We start from the raw sequence: 18,103 nt of genomic DNA, 5'->3' as shown, positions 1-18,103 counted from the left end.
CTCTACTTATGAGGAATTTAGGAAATGTCTAAAAACACACCTGTTCCTAAAACATCTTGACAACTGATCCACTTATCTCTTTCCTCTCAATAGCGACCTACTGTCCTTTTGATCACTTTTCTCCTCAACAATGAATTTCCTGTCTAATTACTTCTCTTTCTTCTTCCCCTCTTGAAGTCAGTCAATTTGTACCTTTGCTTAATCTTTTGTAAACCGCATAGAACTTCACGGTATTGCGGTATATAAGCTGTTATTATTATTATTATTATTACAATATTCATTTGATGGGACCACAGGACAAATGAATGTTGTCTATATGTGATTGACTTATCCTGCTGTCCATGGAGGACCTCTGTTACAGAGCCCTAAAGCAGCAATATTGATCATGAAATGATGGCCATTGCAGGTTATACAAAACACAGCAGCATGATTGATAATGAGATTATCTAAATTTGATCATATTTCACCATATCTCCAAAAATTGCATTGGCTTCCAGTCACCTTCAGAGTACAGTATAAAGCAGTGATGATTTGCCATCAATTTTTGTACGGAAACATCCCAGAATTGTTTAAGATTAATATACTTGTCTATATACCAAAAAGATCTCTGCGTTCTGAGAATTTAGCTTTACTGAGGATGTCTGTGAAGCCAAGACTTGTTGAGACTGGTAAAATGACTTTCTGTTGTGCAGGAGGTAAGTTATGGAACTCTTTGGTGGGTCAGATACAGAATTGCTGTGAAAAGGGCAGGTTTAGAAAACTACTTAAGACCCAGTTATTTGTAGATGCGTTTTTTTTTTTTTTTTTTAGCTGTTTCTGGTAAAGTTGATGAATTATCCACGATTTTTATTATCTAAATTATGGTATCTTTCTGAGGATTGTTTGCATGTTTATTTTATCATATGTCTATTTTATTATTTATTTGTTTTATCATGTGTCTGTTTTAAATACTATGTATGTAAATTATGTAAACCGCTTAGTTTTAAAAGGTATATAAATTTTTAAAATAAATAAGTATTTGGACTTACGGATAGCACTGAACCTGCGGAGGCAGCGAGTGAGAACATACGTCAGCAGGACTTACTCAGATAAACATTTATTTATTTTCCATTTGCTTATCTGCTTACCTTTTGACCTACTTGTCTGTTTGTTGATGATATGTTCAAAATATATGCCTATATTTTACGCTCAGTAATTGCATTTACAATTAATGTACAGTGTTCTCCCGAAAATTTTTTTCCAACCGGGTGGCATGAAAAAGTAGCCGGGTGGGGTGGGATGGGCTCAGGTGTGCTAGCATTTTTAGCGCGCTAAGCGAGAAAACTAAAGCCATCTCAATGCCCCCCCCGGAGAACCGGCATTGCTCCCCTCGAAGGCCCGCCCCTGCGATCAGGCACCCCCCCCCTGCGATCCGGCACCCCCCGCCACGATCCGATCCCCCCCGCCACGATCCGATCCCCCCCCGACACGATTGGGCACCCCCCCAACACGATCCGTCATCCTCCCCGACACAATTGGGCACCCCCCCGACAAGATCCAACATCCTCCCCGACACAATTGGGCATCCTTCCCCCGCCCCGCCGCTTCTTACCCTCATCTGGGCTCTTGAAGATCTGCCTACTCGTCTGCTGGGCCTTGAGCATCTGAGCATGCTCAAGGCCTGCGAGTTCACGTTCAGAAACAAACTTTAAATAACTTTACAGTAACTTCAAATCCTGGGGGGGAAAAATACCACAGTACTACTGTACCTGCAGTTTTTTTTCCAGTGACAAATTGCTAAATATAAAATAATATCAAAACATCTCCACAAATGAATTTTGGCCCTTTGTCAACTAGTAATCAGTCATATCAATCATGGAGTTATAAGTCACTCACACCCCTATAACAAACAAGTCCAGACCAGTCCACCTGACTTCTACTACCGGCAATCCCCTCACACAATGACGTCACGTACTCGAGCTCCCAGAAGGATTCCTTGTTTGCTACAAGGTTGCGAAGGACAGCATGGAAGAGAGTGGGAGGGCCGATTTGTTCAGTGTCCTGTCCTGCACCATAGGCATCCTGCGCTGCGGTGAAGTTTCCAAGCGAGCGAAGGGGAGGCTTCCCTTGCACTGTGACTTTTTTGCCTCGTTAGGCTTAGGTCAGCGACGGATATAAGCTTACAACTTGCTTCGGGCCTTCCACAACTTCTCCGAGAAGAACAAAATCTTGAAAAATTTAAGAAAAACTTAAAGACATTCTTATTTCGTGATGCATTTTCTTCTAATTAATTACTTCACTATTATCAAAGCTTTATATATTTCTCTACATCTTACATTTTTCCCCATCCTATATGTTTCAACCCCTACCCCTCTTTCTCCTTTTCTTTCTAAAGTGTAACTTTACCCACCCATCCCCTTTTATCCTCACACTCAAGTTTGTTTTGTTAAAGTCATTAATGTTTTACTACACATTCTAAATTATCTAATATCTATTTAATTACTTGTATTTTTAATTATTTTTATAAATTGTGTAAACTGGCCAGATATTAGTTTGATGGTCGGTATATTAAAATTTAATAAACTTGAAACTTGAAATGCCAAAAGGAATGCCACCGAGAGGTTAGAAAAGCAAAAGGGAAATACGAAGAGGGGCTGGCCAGGGAGGCGAAAAACTTCAAGGCATTCTTCAGTTACGTAAAGGGGAAGCGACCAGCGAGAGAGGAGGTGGGGCCGTTGGACGATGGGGATAGGAAGGGAGTGATTAAGGAGGATAAACAGGTAGCTGAGAGGTTGAACACGTTCTTCTCGTCGGTTTTCACGAGAGAAGACACATCTAATATACCGGACTCAGAGGAGCTCATGAGTGGGGAACAGGCTGAAAAATTGGAACACATAGAGGTAAGTAAGGAGGATGTCCTCAAACAGATAGACAGGTTAAAATGCGGCAAATCGCCGGGCCCAGACGGGATCCACCCAAGGGTTCTAAAGGAACTAAGACAAGAAATAGCGGGCACAATCCAGCATGTTTGCAACCTATCCTTGAAAACTGGAGAGGTACCAGAGGACTGGAAATTGGCGAATGTCACACCTATCTTCAAGAAGGGATCGAGGGGTGACCCTGGGAACTACAGGCCGGTGAGCCTGACTTCAATTATAGGGAAGATGGTGGAAGCTATGATCAAGGACAGTATTTGCGAGCACATCGAGAGAAATGGCCTACTGATAACAAGCCAGCATGGATTAACGAGCCTTCTGTACTTCTTCGAGGGAATAAGCAGTCGGGTGGACAATGGGGAACCTATAGACATCATTTACCTCGATTTTCAAAAGGCTTTCGACAAGGTGCCACATGAAAGACTGCTTAGGAAGCTGTGGAACCACGGGGTGGGAGGGGATGTGCAAAGATGGATCGAGCACTGGTTGTCGGGTAGACTGTAGAGGGTCGGAGTAAAAGGACAATATTCTGACTGGCGGGGAGTCACGAACGGTGTGCCACAGGGATCGGTGCTGGGGCCGTTACTCTTCAACATATTTATCAATGACCTGGAAAAGGAGGCAAAGTGCGAGGTTATAAAATTTGCAGACGATACCAAACTGTGCGGCAGAGTTAGGTCCAGGGAGGAGTGTGAGGACCTACAAAGGGACCTAGACAAACTGGAAGACTGGGCAAACAAATGGCAAATGCGCTTTAACGTGGAAAAATGCAAGGTCATGCATATAGGGAAAAAGAACCCGTTGTTCAACTACAAATTGGGGGGGGCATTGTTGGGAGACAGCAGTCTTGAGAGAGACTTGGGTGTGCTGGTGGATGCATCACTGAAGCCATCTGCACAGTGCGCAGCAGCCTCGAAAAAAGCCAACAGGATGCTGGGCATCATAAAGAGGGGCATAACAACCAGGACGCGGGAAGTCATCATGCCATTGTATCGAGCGATGGTGCGTCCACATCTGGAATACTGCGTTCAATATTGGTCGCCGTACCTCAAGAAGGACATGGCAGTACTTGAGAGAGTCCAAAGGAGAGCAACGAAACTGGTAAGAGGGCTGGAACACTGCCCATACGCCGAGAGGTTGGATAGGCTGGGGCTCTTCTCTCTGGAAAAAAGGAGGCTCAGGGGAGATATGATAGAGACCTTCAAGATCATGAGGGGCATAGAGAGGGTGGATAGGGACAGATTCTTCAGGCTGAAGGGGACAACAGGTACGAGGGGGCATTCGGAGAAACTGAAGGGAGATAGGTTCAAAACAAATGCAAAGAAGTTTTTTTTCACACAAAGGGTCGTGGACACTTGGAATGCGCTACCGGAGGAAGTGATCAGGCAGACTACGGTACAGGGATTCAAACAGGGATTGGACGGATTTCTGAGGGACAAAGGGATTGTGGGATACTGAGAGAGGTGCTGGGATGTAACACAAGTATAGAAAGCTAACCAGGTAATAAGTATAGAAACCCATTCAGGTCGTGCATGTGCAAGACCGGAGGGTTAGGACTTCAATGAGAAACCAAGGTGGCAAGGGAGCCCCTTCTGGTGATTCAGACAGGTCGTGACCTGTTTGGGCCGCCGCGGGAGCGGACTACTGGGCAGGATGGACCTATGGTCTGACCCGGCGGAGGCACTGCTTATGTTCTTATGTTCTTATGCTGCTCATGGATACCAGTCTTCTCGGTTGAGGAGTTATCCCAGGACAAGCAGGCAGCATATTCCCACACATGGGTGACGTCACCGACGGAGCCTTGCAGCGGACAGCCTCGAAAGCAAACTTGCTTGAAGATCTCGATCTTTCGAGGACTGCACCGCGCCTGCGCGCGTGCCTTCCCGCCCGAACTAGGGGGCGCATCTCCTGAGAGGATCCTCAGTTCGTTTAATTCTGCGGAGACAAGAAGACACGTTTTTCTTCAGCTCTGCAGCACTTTTGCCTTCTCTTCACCGCGGCTGTTTCTTTTTTTTCAAAATGTTCGGTCGCTGTGCTCTACTTTATTTCTCCTTTCTCAATTTAAAAAAAAAAAAAAAAAATTTTTTTGTTTCTTTTTTCTACGCTTGTCTGGCCGGTGAGCCTTGGGCCTAGGCCCAATTGCTCCTTCCGTTCGACACGGACTTTATTTTTTCTATGTCCCGGCCTCTCACCGGGTTTAAACGTTGTCATCAGTGCAATCGTGTGATTTCGGTCACCGATTCCCACTGTCGCTGTCTATAGTGCCTGGGTTCTTCCCATTCCCCAGAAGATTGTCATCGTTGCTTCACTCTCACTCCACGGGCTTTTCGACGCAGGTGCGCCCAATTTTTTCAACTTTTCGGAGACATGGAGCAACCTTCAGATTCGACTTAGACCTCGGCAGCTGCCCCGGTATCGAAGGCTTCGACTCCGACAACATTGACGACCACGGTCTCGAAAGCTTCGACCCAAGTTCCGGCTGGAGCTTCGGTCTCGAAGGCCTCGACCTTGCCTGCTTCGGTTCCCTCGAAGACGGTGCCATCGGTGAAGTTTTCCATGGGGGGTAAGTCTCCGGGTTCTCTTTCAGGTACGGTACCCAAGAAGCCACCAGAGTCCTCTGCACGCCCATCTTCTAAGCGTACCTCCAAGATAAGGGAATACTCACCTTCGAGGTCGCCCTCTTCGGAGCGTACTGCTGCACCTACGAGATCAGAACCTTCTGTCTCGGTGCCGATGCTGGAGGACATGCTAAAATCTATACTGACCACACAGATTTCCTCTTTAGTGGCTCAATTGGTCCCGTCCTCGACCTTGCCTCGGGTGGATCAGCCTGTCACCCAACCGGAGCATCCAGTATCTCGAGGCCGATCCCGGACACCGAAGAGAATACCTTCATCTGATTCTTCTCTGGACTCACCTCCTCCGAAGCACCGGTCGAAGCCATCGAGACATATTGCTTCTAAGCTTCGGAGGGAGTCTTCGGCTTTGGATACCGAGACTTCTCTGCCTCATTCTTCGAAGTCGAAGCACGGATCCCGACACCATCGAGCATCGACTCGGAGTCCTTCTCGACCGAAGACTCCTCCGTCAAAACCGGCTCGTCGAGACACTTCACCTCAGACCTCGACTCATTCAGTACCACGTACACCTGGTACTTCTCTATCCAGGAGCCTTAAGAGAAAACATTATCTTACTCCACCTCACAGTGCAGCTTCTTCTGTGACTCTACATCTTGACTCGGAACCACTGTCACCATATTCCAGAGAGGCTTCTCCTTCATACTCGGCATTTCCTAGATCTCGCAGTGTGTCTCCTGAGGAAGCATCTGATTCCAAATCCATTTCATTTGCCAAATTTATCTTTGATATGGGACAAGCTCTCAAACTAGATCTTCATTCTGATTCTAAATATACTCCTGAATATTTAGCAGATATGGAGCTTCCTCATCCACCTAAACAGTCACTACGTTTACCCATGACTCCTGTTCTCAAACAAACCTTTGTTCGTAACATGGAGACTCCTTATTCCATCACTGCCATTCCATCTAAATTGGAATCTCGTTATCGAACAGTTCCATGTAAAGGTTATGAAGAATCTCAACTTTCTCATCAATCCCTGGTAGTGGAATCATCTTTGAAGAAAGCACATCCTTCTAAAATCTACGCTTCAGTTCCTCCAGGCAGAGAAGGTCGTACCATGGATAAGTTTGGTCGCCGTTTATACCAGAACTCTATGATGGCAAATAGAGTTCTTAATTATAGCTACATTTTTACTTCTTACTTCAACCATTTTCTGAAGATATTACCATCTTTTTACCCGGACATCTCCACAACTCGTCTTTCAGAATTCAAACTCATCCTCAAGACTCTCTCTCAATTGCGACTCTTCATGTTACAAGCCTCATATGACGCTTTTGAACTCTCGTCTCAAGTATCTGCCTTTGCGGTAGCCATGCGTCGTTTAGCATGGTTACGTATTGTTGACATGGATCCCAATCTTCAAGATCGATTGGCGAATCTACCTTGTTAGGGTAACGAATTGTTCGATGACTCTATTGAAGCAGCTACCAAGCGTCTCTCAGAACATGAACACTCTTTTGCTTCCCTCATTCGACCAAAACCCAAACCTGCACCAACTAGAGGTTTTAAACAGACTCCACGTCGTTATCCTCAGAAAACGACTCCTGCTTTTTCCAGGCCTCCTCCTCGTCGTCCTCCTCAACAACAGCGCCAGCAAAAGTCTCAGACTCCTGATGCCACCAAACCAACTCAGTCTTTTTGACAGTCTCAGCCTGAGCATTCCAATTTCTCTGTTTCCAAATTCTCCCCTCTCCATAGGGGGTTGTCTGTCCACATTTTATCACCAGTGGGAGCTCATTACATCAGATCTCTGGGTGCTTTCCATCCTACGAGAGGGATAATCTCTTCGGTTGCTGCAGGTGCCTCCAGATCGCCATCCAAGAGAGTGTCCTTCCGATCAATCGCACCTTCCCCTTCTTCTTCAAGAAGCTTGGGCTCTGCTTCGCCTGCGAGCTGTGGAGGAAGTTCCTCTTCCACAAAGGAACTTGGGATTCTACTCCCGTTATTTTCTAGTTCCCAAAAAGACGGGGGATTTGCGACCGATCCTGGATCTCGGAGCTCTCAACAAATATCTAGTCAAAGAGAAATTTCGAATGCTCACTCTGCCAACTTTATATTCCTTAATGGATCAAGGGGATTGGATGTGTTCCCTCGATCTCAAAGAGGCGTATACTCATATCCCTATTCATCCAGCATTTCGCAAGTACCTCAGATTTCAAGTAGGAAGCCTTCATCTGCAGTACCGAGTTCTCCCCTTCGGGTTGGCTTCTTCTCCCAGAGTTTTCACAAAATGTCTCGTGGTGGTGGCTGCAGCTCTTCGCAACCAGGGTCTCCAAGTATTTCCATACCTCGACAACTGGCTCATCAAAGCTCCCTCTTTTTCAGGGGTTATTGCAGCGACCCAACAGACTATTCTTTTTTCTACAAAGTTTGGGATTTCACATCAACTTTCCCAAATCTCAGTTGACTCCATCTCAGTCTCTCCCGTTCATAGGAGCAACTCTGGACACTATCAATCTGAGAGCCTACCTTCCACAACCACGTCAGGCCGCCCTTCTTCAGATTTCTCAACAAGTCTTCCACCTTTCAACTGTTCCAGCACAAAAGATGATGGTTCTGCTTGGTCACATGGCTTCTACAGTTCATGTGATTCCTTTTGCCAGACTTCACCTTCGTATTCCTCAATGGACACTGGCATCCCAATGGCAGCAAACCGTGGATCCACCAGCTCGACTGATTTCCATAACTCCTTCATTGCGGAAGTCTCTCCGTTGGTGGATGCTCTCTTTGAATCTTTCTAGAGGCTTGCTGTTCCACCCTCTTCCTCATCAGAAAGTCCTCACAACCGACTCGTCAACGTATGCATGGGGAGCTCATGTGGACAGTCTTTGCACTCAGGGTCTATGGACTCAAGCAGACCGTCGGTGTCATATCAATCTGTTGGAACTCAGAGCGATATTCTATGCTCTCAAAGCTTTTCAACATCTCCTTCACGACATGGTGCTTCTTGTACGTACCGACAACCAGGTAGCCGTGTATTATGTCAACAAACAGGGAGGGACGGGATCTCATTCCCTATGTCAGGAAGCTCTGAAATTGTGGCATTGGGCAATTCTTCACAACCTCTACCTCAGGGCTGTTTACATTCAGGGTCAACACAATTATTTGGCGGACAAATTGAGTCGTCTTCTACAACCTCACGAATGGACGCTCAATTCTCCTACTCTTCACCAAATCTTTGCTCGTTGGGGAACTCCGCAGATAGATCTGTTTGCATCGCCTCTCAACTTCAAGCTGCCTCAATTTTGCTCCCGCATTTACGCTCCTCAACGTCTCGAAGCAGATGCGTTTCTACTGGATTGGAGGAATCAGTTCCTTTATGCCTTTCCTCCATTTCCTCTGATTCTCAAGACTCTAGTCAAACTGAAGTCAGAACATGCCACCATGATTCTGATAGCTCCTCGGTGGCCCAGGCAACCTTAGTTCTCCCTTCTATTTCAACTCAGCACCAGGGAGCCTCTACTTCTGCCAATATTTCCTTCTCTACTCACGCAGAGTCAAGGATCCTTGCTTCATCCCAATCTGCAGTCTCTACACTTAACAGCTTGGTACCTTTCTGTATAACAGACTTTCCTCAATTTTCTCAGTCTGTTCGAGATATATTACTTGCTTCCAGAAAGCCATCAACTAGACAATGTTATGGCCAGAAGTGGACTAGATTTTCTACTTGGTGTTCTACACATCACTTACAACCTATCTCGTCCTCCTTAGCATCAGTTATGGACTACTTGCTTCATTTGTCACAATCTGGGCTTCAAACTACATCTATTCGAGTCCATCTTAGTGCTATAGCTGCTTTTCATCAGCCTCTCGATGGAAAACCTCTTTCTGCACATCCTATGGTTTCTCGCTTTATGAAAGGCCTTCTAAATCTCCATCCACCACTTAAACCACCTCCAGTGGTTTGGGATCTCAATGTTGTTTTAGCTCAACTTATGAAGCCTCCTTTTGAACCGCTTGACAAAGCTCACCTCAAGTATCTCATTTGGAAAGCTGTGTTCCTGATTGCTCTCACATCTGCTCGATGAGTCAGTGAGTTACAAGCTTTGGTTGCAGATCCACCTTTCACAGTTTTTCATCATGACAAGGTAGTACTCCATACTCATCCTAAATTCTTGCCTAAAGTTGTTTCAGAATTTCACATCAATCAGTCTATTGTTCTACCTGTTTTTTTTCCAAAGCCTCATTCTCATCCTGGAGAAGCGGCTCTTCATACCTTGGACTGTAAATGTGCCTTGGCTTTCTACCTCCAACGCACTCAACATCATAGAACATCTCCTCAACTTTTCCACTCCTTTGATCCGAACAGGTTGGGACGTCCTATCTCGAAGCGCACCATCTCCAACTGGATGGCTGCTTGCATTTCTTTCTGCTCTGCTCAGGCTGGTCTTCCTCTGCAAGGTCGAGTGACGGGCCACAAAATTAGAGCTATGGCAGCATCTGTAGCTTTCCTCCGATCAACTCCTATTGAGGAAATCTGTAAGGCTGCCACTTGGTCCTCGGTTCATACTTTCACCTCTCATTACTGTCTGGATACTTTATCTAGGAGGGATGGCTGCTTTGGCCAATCTGTTTTGCAAAATCTTTTTTCATAACTTGCCAACTTCCCTCCATCCCTTTTTACTTAGCTTGGAGGTCACCCATGTGTGGGAATATGCTGCCTGCTTTTCCTGGGATAAAGCACAGTTACTTACCGTAACAGTTGTTATCCAGGGACAGCAGGCAGATATTCCCACAACCCTCCCATCTCCCCTGGTTGACTTCTTGGCTAGGTATCTGAACTGAGGATCCTCTCAGGAGATGCGTCCCCTAGTTTGGGCGGGAAGGCACGTGCGCAGGCACGGTGCAGTCCTCGAAAGATCGAGATCTTCAAGCAAGTTTGCTTTCGAGGCTGTCCGCTGCAGGGCTCCGTCGGTGACGTCACCCATGTGTGGGAATATCTGCCTGCTGTCCCTGAATAACAACTGTTACGGTAAGTAACTGTGCTATCTGGTCTAGGTCACTCAGCTAAGAGCACCTGGTCCTCAGAGGAGGCTTCTTGGTCGATCAGTGTCTTGGAGACCAGAGCCATCCGTCTGGCGCTTTAGCCTTCCAATCATTTCTGATGGGCAAGTCAGTCAGGGTTTTGTCAGACAATGCTACGGCGGTGGCCTATGTCAATCATCAAGGGGGCACCAGGAGTACTTTAGTGGCGCAGGGGGCGACTCTGCTTATGATCTGGGCAGAGTCTCACCTTCAGAACATCTTGGCCTTCCACATAGCTGGAGTGGAGAATGTTCAAGCGGACTTCCTAAGTCGTCACATTCTAGATCCCAGAGAGTGGTGTTGATAGTGCAGTCTTGGGGTCAGTCCCTCATGGCCTGATGGCCACAAGTGTCAACGCCAAAATGCCCCGCTTCTCAGTCGTCGCAGAGACAGTCAGGCCGAGGGCCTAGATGCTCTGGTTCAACCATGGCCAATGGAGGGTCTGTTGTATGTGTTCCCTCCGTGGCCATTAGTAGGCAGAGTTCTTCTCCGCATCATTCAGCATCCGGGACTTGTGGTTCTGGTGGCTCTAGATTGGAACCGACGACCGTGGTATGTGGATCTGGTAAGGCATCTGATGGCGGATCCGCTTCCTTTGCTTTTCTTGGATGACCTTCTGACACAGGGTCCCATTCCAATGGTCGATCGGGTCCCTTCTGTTTTACGGTTTGGCTCTTGAAAAGGGTCACCTAGATAAGAAGGAGTATTCAGATAAAGTGATCTCAACTCTCTTGGGGTCTCGGAGGCTTTCTACCTCGCGGGCTTATGTGAAGGTTTGGAATCTATTTGAGGAATGGTGTAATGCACGTGGAGTAGTCTCTTTTCGCGCTTCCCTGCCTAATATCTTAGAGTTCTTGCAGGATGGCCTGGACAGGGAACTGGCTTGGTCTTCTCTCCGGGTTCAGCTTGCGGCCTTGTCAGCCTTTCTTGGGTTGTTGAAAGGTCAGCGTTTCAAGTTTTATTTGAAAAAAATCTATACCGCTCAATCAGACTTCTGAGCGGTGTACAATAAAATAGCATTACAATGTTAAAACTGATATAAAATTTGACAATAAAACAAACAGGGGGAAAAAAAATTGTGACTAAAGATGAACAGAAAGAGGAAAAAAGGGGAGGAGCTACAATATTTTTGAGAAAAGAGAACAGTCAAGGGATTCCTGACGTGATTCATTTCTTGCGGGCGGCCAAATTGCTCAAGCCTTCCATACAACCCTCTGTTCCATCTTGGGATCTGAATCTGGTTCTTTCAGTTCTAGTGCGCCCACCTTTTGAGCGGTCTTCTTGGTGGTCATTACTTCTGCTAGATGTTTCTGAGCTTCAGGCTTTCTCTTGTAGGGCTCCCTTCTTGGTGTTTTCTAGGGAGCAGGTTGTCTTGAGGCCTGTCCCTTCCTTTCTGCCAAAAGTAGTTTCTCCTTTTCATTTCAATCAGGCAGTGGTCCTCCCGGTGTTGGGTAGCTGGGAGGGCTCTTCCGTGCAGAGGTAGTTGCACAAGTTGGATGTCAGTCGGGTCCTTCACTCTTATGTGCAGAGGACCCAGGAGATCAGGAAATCAGATCATCTCTTTGTCCTTCTCGCAGGTCCTCGTAAGGGGGATGGCGCTTTTAAGGCTACTATTGTGCGCTGGATTAAGGAGACTATTGCTTCCACTTATCTTCTGAAGAAAAAGTCTATTCCAGAGTTTCTCAAGGCTCATTCCACTCGGGGTCAGGCAGCTTCATGGATTGAGTCTTCTCTTGTGCCTCCAGTGGATATTTGCAAAGCTGCAGTTTGCTCTTCTCTGCATTCCTTTGTCAGACACTATCGTGTGGATGTTCAAGCGTGTTGGGATGCAGTATTTGGTAAACGTGTTCTGGTGTCGGCCCTTCGGGTGTACTGCTTTGGTACGTCCCATTCGTAAGGACTATACCAGTCTACGAGGCACTACAGAAGGATAAATTAGGTTCTTACCTGCTAATTTTCTTTCTGTTAGCCTGTAGACTGGTATAGTCCCCCACACTATCTGTCTTTGTGCGGTGATTGCGAGTTTTTGTTTTGCTTGCGTGCAGATTTTGTTTTTTCTGCGGGTTCTAGTATTTTTCTAGGGCCGGGCAGAATTAAGAACAGTAGCTATGGCTCAGCTGGCTTAGCTGGTGAGCTATGGGGATATTTTCTATACCAGGATTAAGTTCTACACATGTTCTAACAGTTGTTTACAGATGTTTGTTGTTTTTACACTCCTGTTCGAAGTATGTTTTACTGTTTTCAGTTGAAGTCTTTCCTAGGTTTTGCTTGGCTATTCGGCAGACTGGATTGCAAGAGGGGAAGCTATACTGATATACAGGTTTGTGCTCAGTCTCCACCTGCTAGTAGCAGTGAGGTATATAACCCATTCGTAAGGACTATACCAGTCTACAGGCTAACAGAAAGAAAATTAGCAGGTAAGAACCTAATTTCTCCTTCGCTATCTTTGGTCCCTTCATCCAAAGTATGATATCGAACAGCCTTTCCACAGGCTCACTACCAAGAACCTAGAAATCGGCTCACATTAGACCCATTTTAAGGGAGCCCTTGGCAGGCCCCGATTGACTGCTCTATCTTTCGCCCAATAGCCAACATTCCATTTTTGGCAAAACTAACCGAAAGGATAGTTTTTAACCAACTAACTCTATTTTTTGAGAAGACCAACGCCATGCATCCTAATCAAACCAGCTTCAGACCACATCATTCCACTGATCTTTTGCTTCTAGGTCTTGTAACCACTATCAGGAATTTCCTGGATCAAAGGAAATCAATCCTTTTTATCTCACTGGATTTAACATCTGGGTTTGACACTATTGATCATTCACTACTTCTACTCAGACTTGAAGATTTAGGCATCTTAGGTTCTGCTTTTGACTGGTTTAAATCACATTTCTACAATATCATCATTGTATTCATCTCTATTAACTCCATTTTTATTCGTTACATGCTTTTGCTATATACGTTTGTTTTTAATTATGCAATGGTTTTAATCACGTTATGCTTTGAATATGTTTTGAATATGTTTTAAGCTATGAGCACATATTTATACTTATGTTTATACATATGTCTTCAAACATGCTTTTAATTACGCTATGGTTGTATTCATGTTATGTTTTGTTTATTCATGTTTCATTTTGTAATCATGTTTTATTCTATTTTTACATGGTCCTTTAGACTCTTGATAAAGGCACAGACGCCAAAACACTGCCAGTGTCGAATCTATTGAGCCATTGCGGCATATCCATCCATAAAGTGACTTTTTTAAACAACACACCCTTTGCTGATCTTTTAACATCTTGCCCTCATGACTCCCTTGTTGTGTGCTTTCGTCTCGTCGTTGATGCCTGTCCTTGGCTTCCAATTCAATGTCTCCAATAGGCCTTACCAGGTTTGTCTCCTTAGCTCGGTCTCGGAACCCTATACACAGAACTTTGGGTTTCCCCAAGGCTCCATTCTGTCCCCAATGCTGTTTAATCTATTTCTTCCCCCTTTTCTGACAATTGCACAATCCATAGGTTTTACAATCTTCGCCTATGCTGACGATATCCAGCTTCTTCATCCCGTACTAATGCATAATCCGTCAGAAATTCAAGAAAAACTGAACCTCATCAGCAATTGGTTTTCCAAGAACTTACTTTCTCTCAACGTTAATAAATCTAATATCTCAATGGCAAGAATTTGGTCTTGGAGGATGAGATGTACAATGAGGCAAACGTGCTTTTTCCTGTTGCATAGAGCACTGTTCTTCAACCGCCGGTCTGCGGACCGGGACCGGTCCGCAAAAAGATCTTGCCGGTCCGCGAAGAATTCGGGTCCCACCGCAACGAAAGGTGCTGGCGTCAGTTGACTTGCAACTTCCTGTTGCCGTCGCTGTGCCGGGACTCCTGCCGCGTATGCTTCCAACCTTGTCTCCGCACCTCCAGACCAGCAGCGGCAGCTCTGTGTGCTTTTAACTTCGGCACAGAGCTGCCCCTAAGCAGTAGTTTAGCCACGGTTTCATGAGGCAGTCTCGGGGCCTTTGCTAGGCTGGCCCACATCGCATCATCGAAGCGGGCCGGCCTAGCAAAGGCCCCAAGGCTGCCTCATGAAACTGCGGCTAAACTATTACTTAGGGGCAGCTCTGTGCCGAAATTAAAAGCACACAGAGCTGCCGCTAGCCTAAAGACTCTTGGGCTGCTGAAGGAGGGCAAAGAGCAGCTGTCCTGGAGGTCTCCCTTCCTCTCACCTTTGCAGGTCCCATTTTTCCACTCAGCCAAAGCTTTCCCCTCTGACATGAGCCACCCTCAGAGGAAAGAAAGTGACCCGCAAAGGTGAGGGGAAGGGGGCAGATGATGGAAGTGGAGGGGGGGGGAGAGAGAGAAGGGGGCAGATGATGGAAGTGAGGAGAGGAGAGAGCAGAAGGCAGATGGATGTCAGTTGAGAGGGGAGAGCAGATGCTGAATGGAAGTGGGGAAAGAACACATACTGGATGGAAGGAGAAGATAAATAAAGGGGGAAGAAAATAAAGTTAGTAAGATAATGAAGGGGTGAGGGAAAGGGGTGACAAGCTGTGGGTAGACAGTGAAAAGAGGGAAATAGGACTAAATAGTAAGAAATAATTTAATTTAGATGGAGGCAGAAAATAGAGAAGAAAGACCAGAGAAGAAAAGGAAAGGGAAGAGAGAGGAGAGAACGATATCAGATCTGAGTGGAGGAAATGAGAAGAGAGAGATGCTAAAAAACAAAGGGGGGAGGGAAGGAGAGAGATGCCAGACCATGAGGGGAAAAGAAGGAAGATGATGGATGCCAGACCAAATTGGGGGAGGGTGGGGGGCAGGAGGAGAGATGGCAGGGAAAGACAGACAGTGAATGGAAGGGGCAGATGCTGGACTGAAGTGATAGAGGGCAAACGCTCGATGGAAGAGAGTGAAGAAGACAATGAAAGCAGAAACCAGAGACGACAAAAGGTAGAAAAAAATAATTTTATTTCTATCTTGTGATTAGAATATATCAGATTTGAAATATGTATCTTGCTAGACATAACGGGGGAGTGCAAAGGCCAGGCAGTGCTTCTTTAGCTTCCAGCTGGCTTAGGGCTCTCTCTGACCAGGGGGCAGTTGCCCTAATTCCACTCCCCTAACACTATTCCTGCCATGTGTGACTGTGGTATTCTGTTACATGATATTTGTGTAGCATTCTGTAATAATGTGGCTAATTCAGTTTTCTTGATAGTAGAGGGGATATATGTGAAAGGGAGGGGAGACAGGGATTTTGTTGTTCTTTGCCAGGCTGTATTATTTGTATTTATAAAATGACAATTGTATAGAATATTGTTTTTTTTATACTTTAATAAAATATGTTCAATATAAAATCATAACTATTTGAGGCTTGTGCGGATGGGATCAGATGGTTTGTGGGACCGAGCTCGTGGGGACGGGGCGGCGATGGTTTTTTAAAAAATTTCAGTCTTAGTAGTTTGCCGGTCCACGAAATAATTATTTTATTTCCGCCAGTCCATAGGTGTAAAAAGGTTGAAAAACATTGGCATAGAGCATTCTGGACCCCTGTTCGTTTCCAAAAATAGGATTGCTCTAAGTCTAATCGATGCTGGCATTGTCATTTCAATGCTGGAACTTTAGACCATTTATTGTTTTACTGTCCATTTATTATGGCTTTTTGGAAGTCGATCTGGGGCCAAATAAATTGTTTTTTAGAAAATCATGTGGCATTGTCATATGACACAGTTTTATTTGGCATGTCTATGAGAGCTAAGAGCCAAATATCTTCCAATAAAAGCAAACTTTTAATGATTCTGACAGGAGTTGCTATTCAGCAAATAACATATAATTGGAAAAATTGGAACAGATTGAATTATAGTTTTTGGTGGAGATCAGTGTGTCACATTTATAAAATGGAAAGAACTTTAGCTGTTCAAATAGGATATTTTAAAAAATTTCAGGATGTGTGGGGACCATTAATAAATTATTGTAATGAATAGATATGATTTTTCCCTGTTTAACATAAATGAATGTATGGGTGGGGGTGGGTTTTTGACTCATTATTTGATATGAAGGGAAGGACAGAATTTATTATATTATATATATTATTTGAGATTAGTACGGTGGGAGGGATGGGGATAAATTTTATTTAAGGAGAAATTTGTGGAATTTCAAGTGATGTATTAATTTAATTGTTGATATTTTCTGTGCACTTGATGTAAAATATAAAATGAATAAAGAATTAAAAATAAATAAAATCTAATATGCTCTTTCCCACTAGAGAAAATGAAACACTCATATCTCCAATCTGCATCATGTCCACTCCACTTGAAATTGTATCCACCATCAAACTCTTAGGGATTGTTCTGAGCCAGTGGTTCCCAAACCTGTCCTGGAGGACCCCCAGGTCGGTCGGGTTAGCCCTAATGAATATGCATGGAGCAGATTTGCATGCCTGGCACCTCCATTATATGCACATCTCTCTCATGCATATTCATTAGGACTATCCTGAAAACCCGACTGGCCTGGGGGTCCTCCAGGACAGGTTTGGGAACCACTGTTCTGAACAATAAACTCTTCTTCCATGCACAAATCAGTTTAGTAGTAAGGAAATGTTTTTTCAAGCTCAAAATGATTTGTTCACTTTCATCGCTTCTGGATGTAAAATCTCTTAACATTCTCATCCATTCACTGGGCATTTCAAATCTAGATTATTGTAACTCTCTCTACCAGGGATTTACACAAAAACAAATCAGGATGCTTCTGATTATTCAAAACACTGCAGTAAAAATTATCTTTCATGCCTAAAAATTCGATCATGTCACCCCACTTCTGAAAAAGTCACACTGGCTATCCATATCCTACTAAATAACTTTTAAAATACTTTTTCTCACCAGTAAGATATTATCTAACCATTCACCCGCTTTCATTGGTAGTCTCTTGGTTCCATATGTTAGTTCCAGGCCACTTCGGTCAACCCAGCAATCCCTTGCAATTCCCTCCATTTGGCAAATATTTTATGACACAACCCAAAAAACAATTATTACAGTGGTAGCTCCAACATTATTGAACTCGTTTCCACTCCTGCTGAGGCAAGAATCTAATTCCTCTAAATTCAAATCAATGCTTATAACCTTTCTCTTTAAAGAGGCATATGAAACCTAGACCCAGAGCGTGACATAAAATGTGTAATATGTCCTTTTTCCCTTCCCACCACTTTTCTTTATTTTTTAAGCAATATAATCCTTTTTTCCCAATTCTTTATTCATTTTTTCATCTTACATCAAGTGTACAATATTACATCAATTGAATCATACAAATCACTTGAAAATCTTTCTATTATCATCTTAAATACATAAATTAACCCCCTCCCCCACCCACCCTTTACACAAATACTATAATCAAAAATATCATACATGTGTTATATTCATAAATATTGATTAAACCTATAATATAACTATATATCACCCCCACCCATTATTATAATTATACTTTCAGTGTAAAAAGGTGTCTAATCATTACAATATGTTATCAATGGCCTCCAAAT

General features: G+C 44.5%; 1 protein-coding gene across 6 annotated transcripts in view; it reads left to right on the top strand.

Annotated features, from left to right (window-relative positions):
- PIBF1 (progesterone immunomodulatory binding factor 1) overlaps window positions 1-18,103 on the top strand; it is a 302,877-nt gene that overhangs the window by 22,842 nt on the left and 261,932 nt on the right. The gene's annotated exons all lie outside the window — the stretch shown is intronic.

Source organism: Geotrypetes seraphini, chromosome 6 (assembly GCF_902459505.1).
Source record: "Geotrypetes seraphini chromosome 6, aGeoSer1.1, whole genome shotgun sequence".
NCBI lineage: Eukaryota > Metazoa > Chordata > Amphibia > Gymnophiona > Dermophiidae > Geotrypetes > Geotrypetes seraphini.
This window is presented reverse-complemented; position numbering and strand designations above follow the sequence as displayed.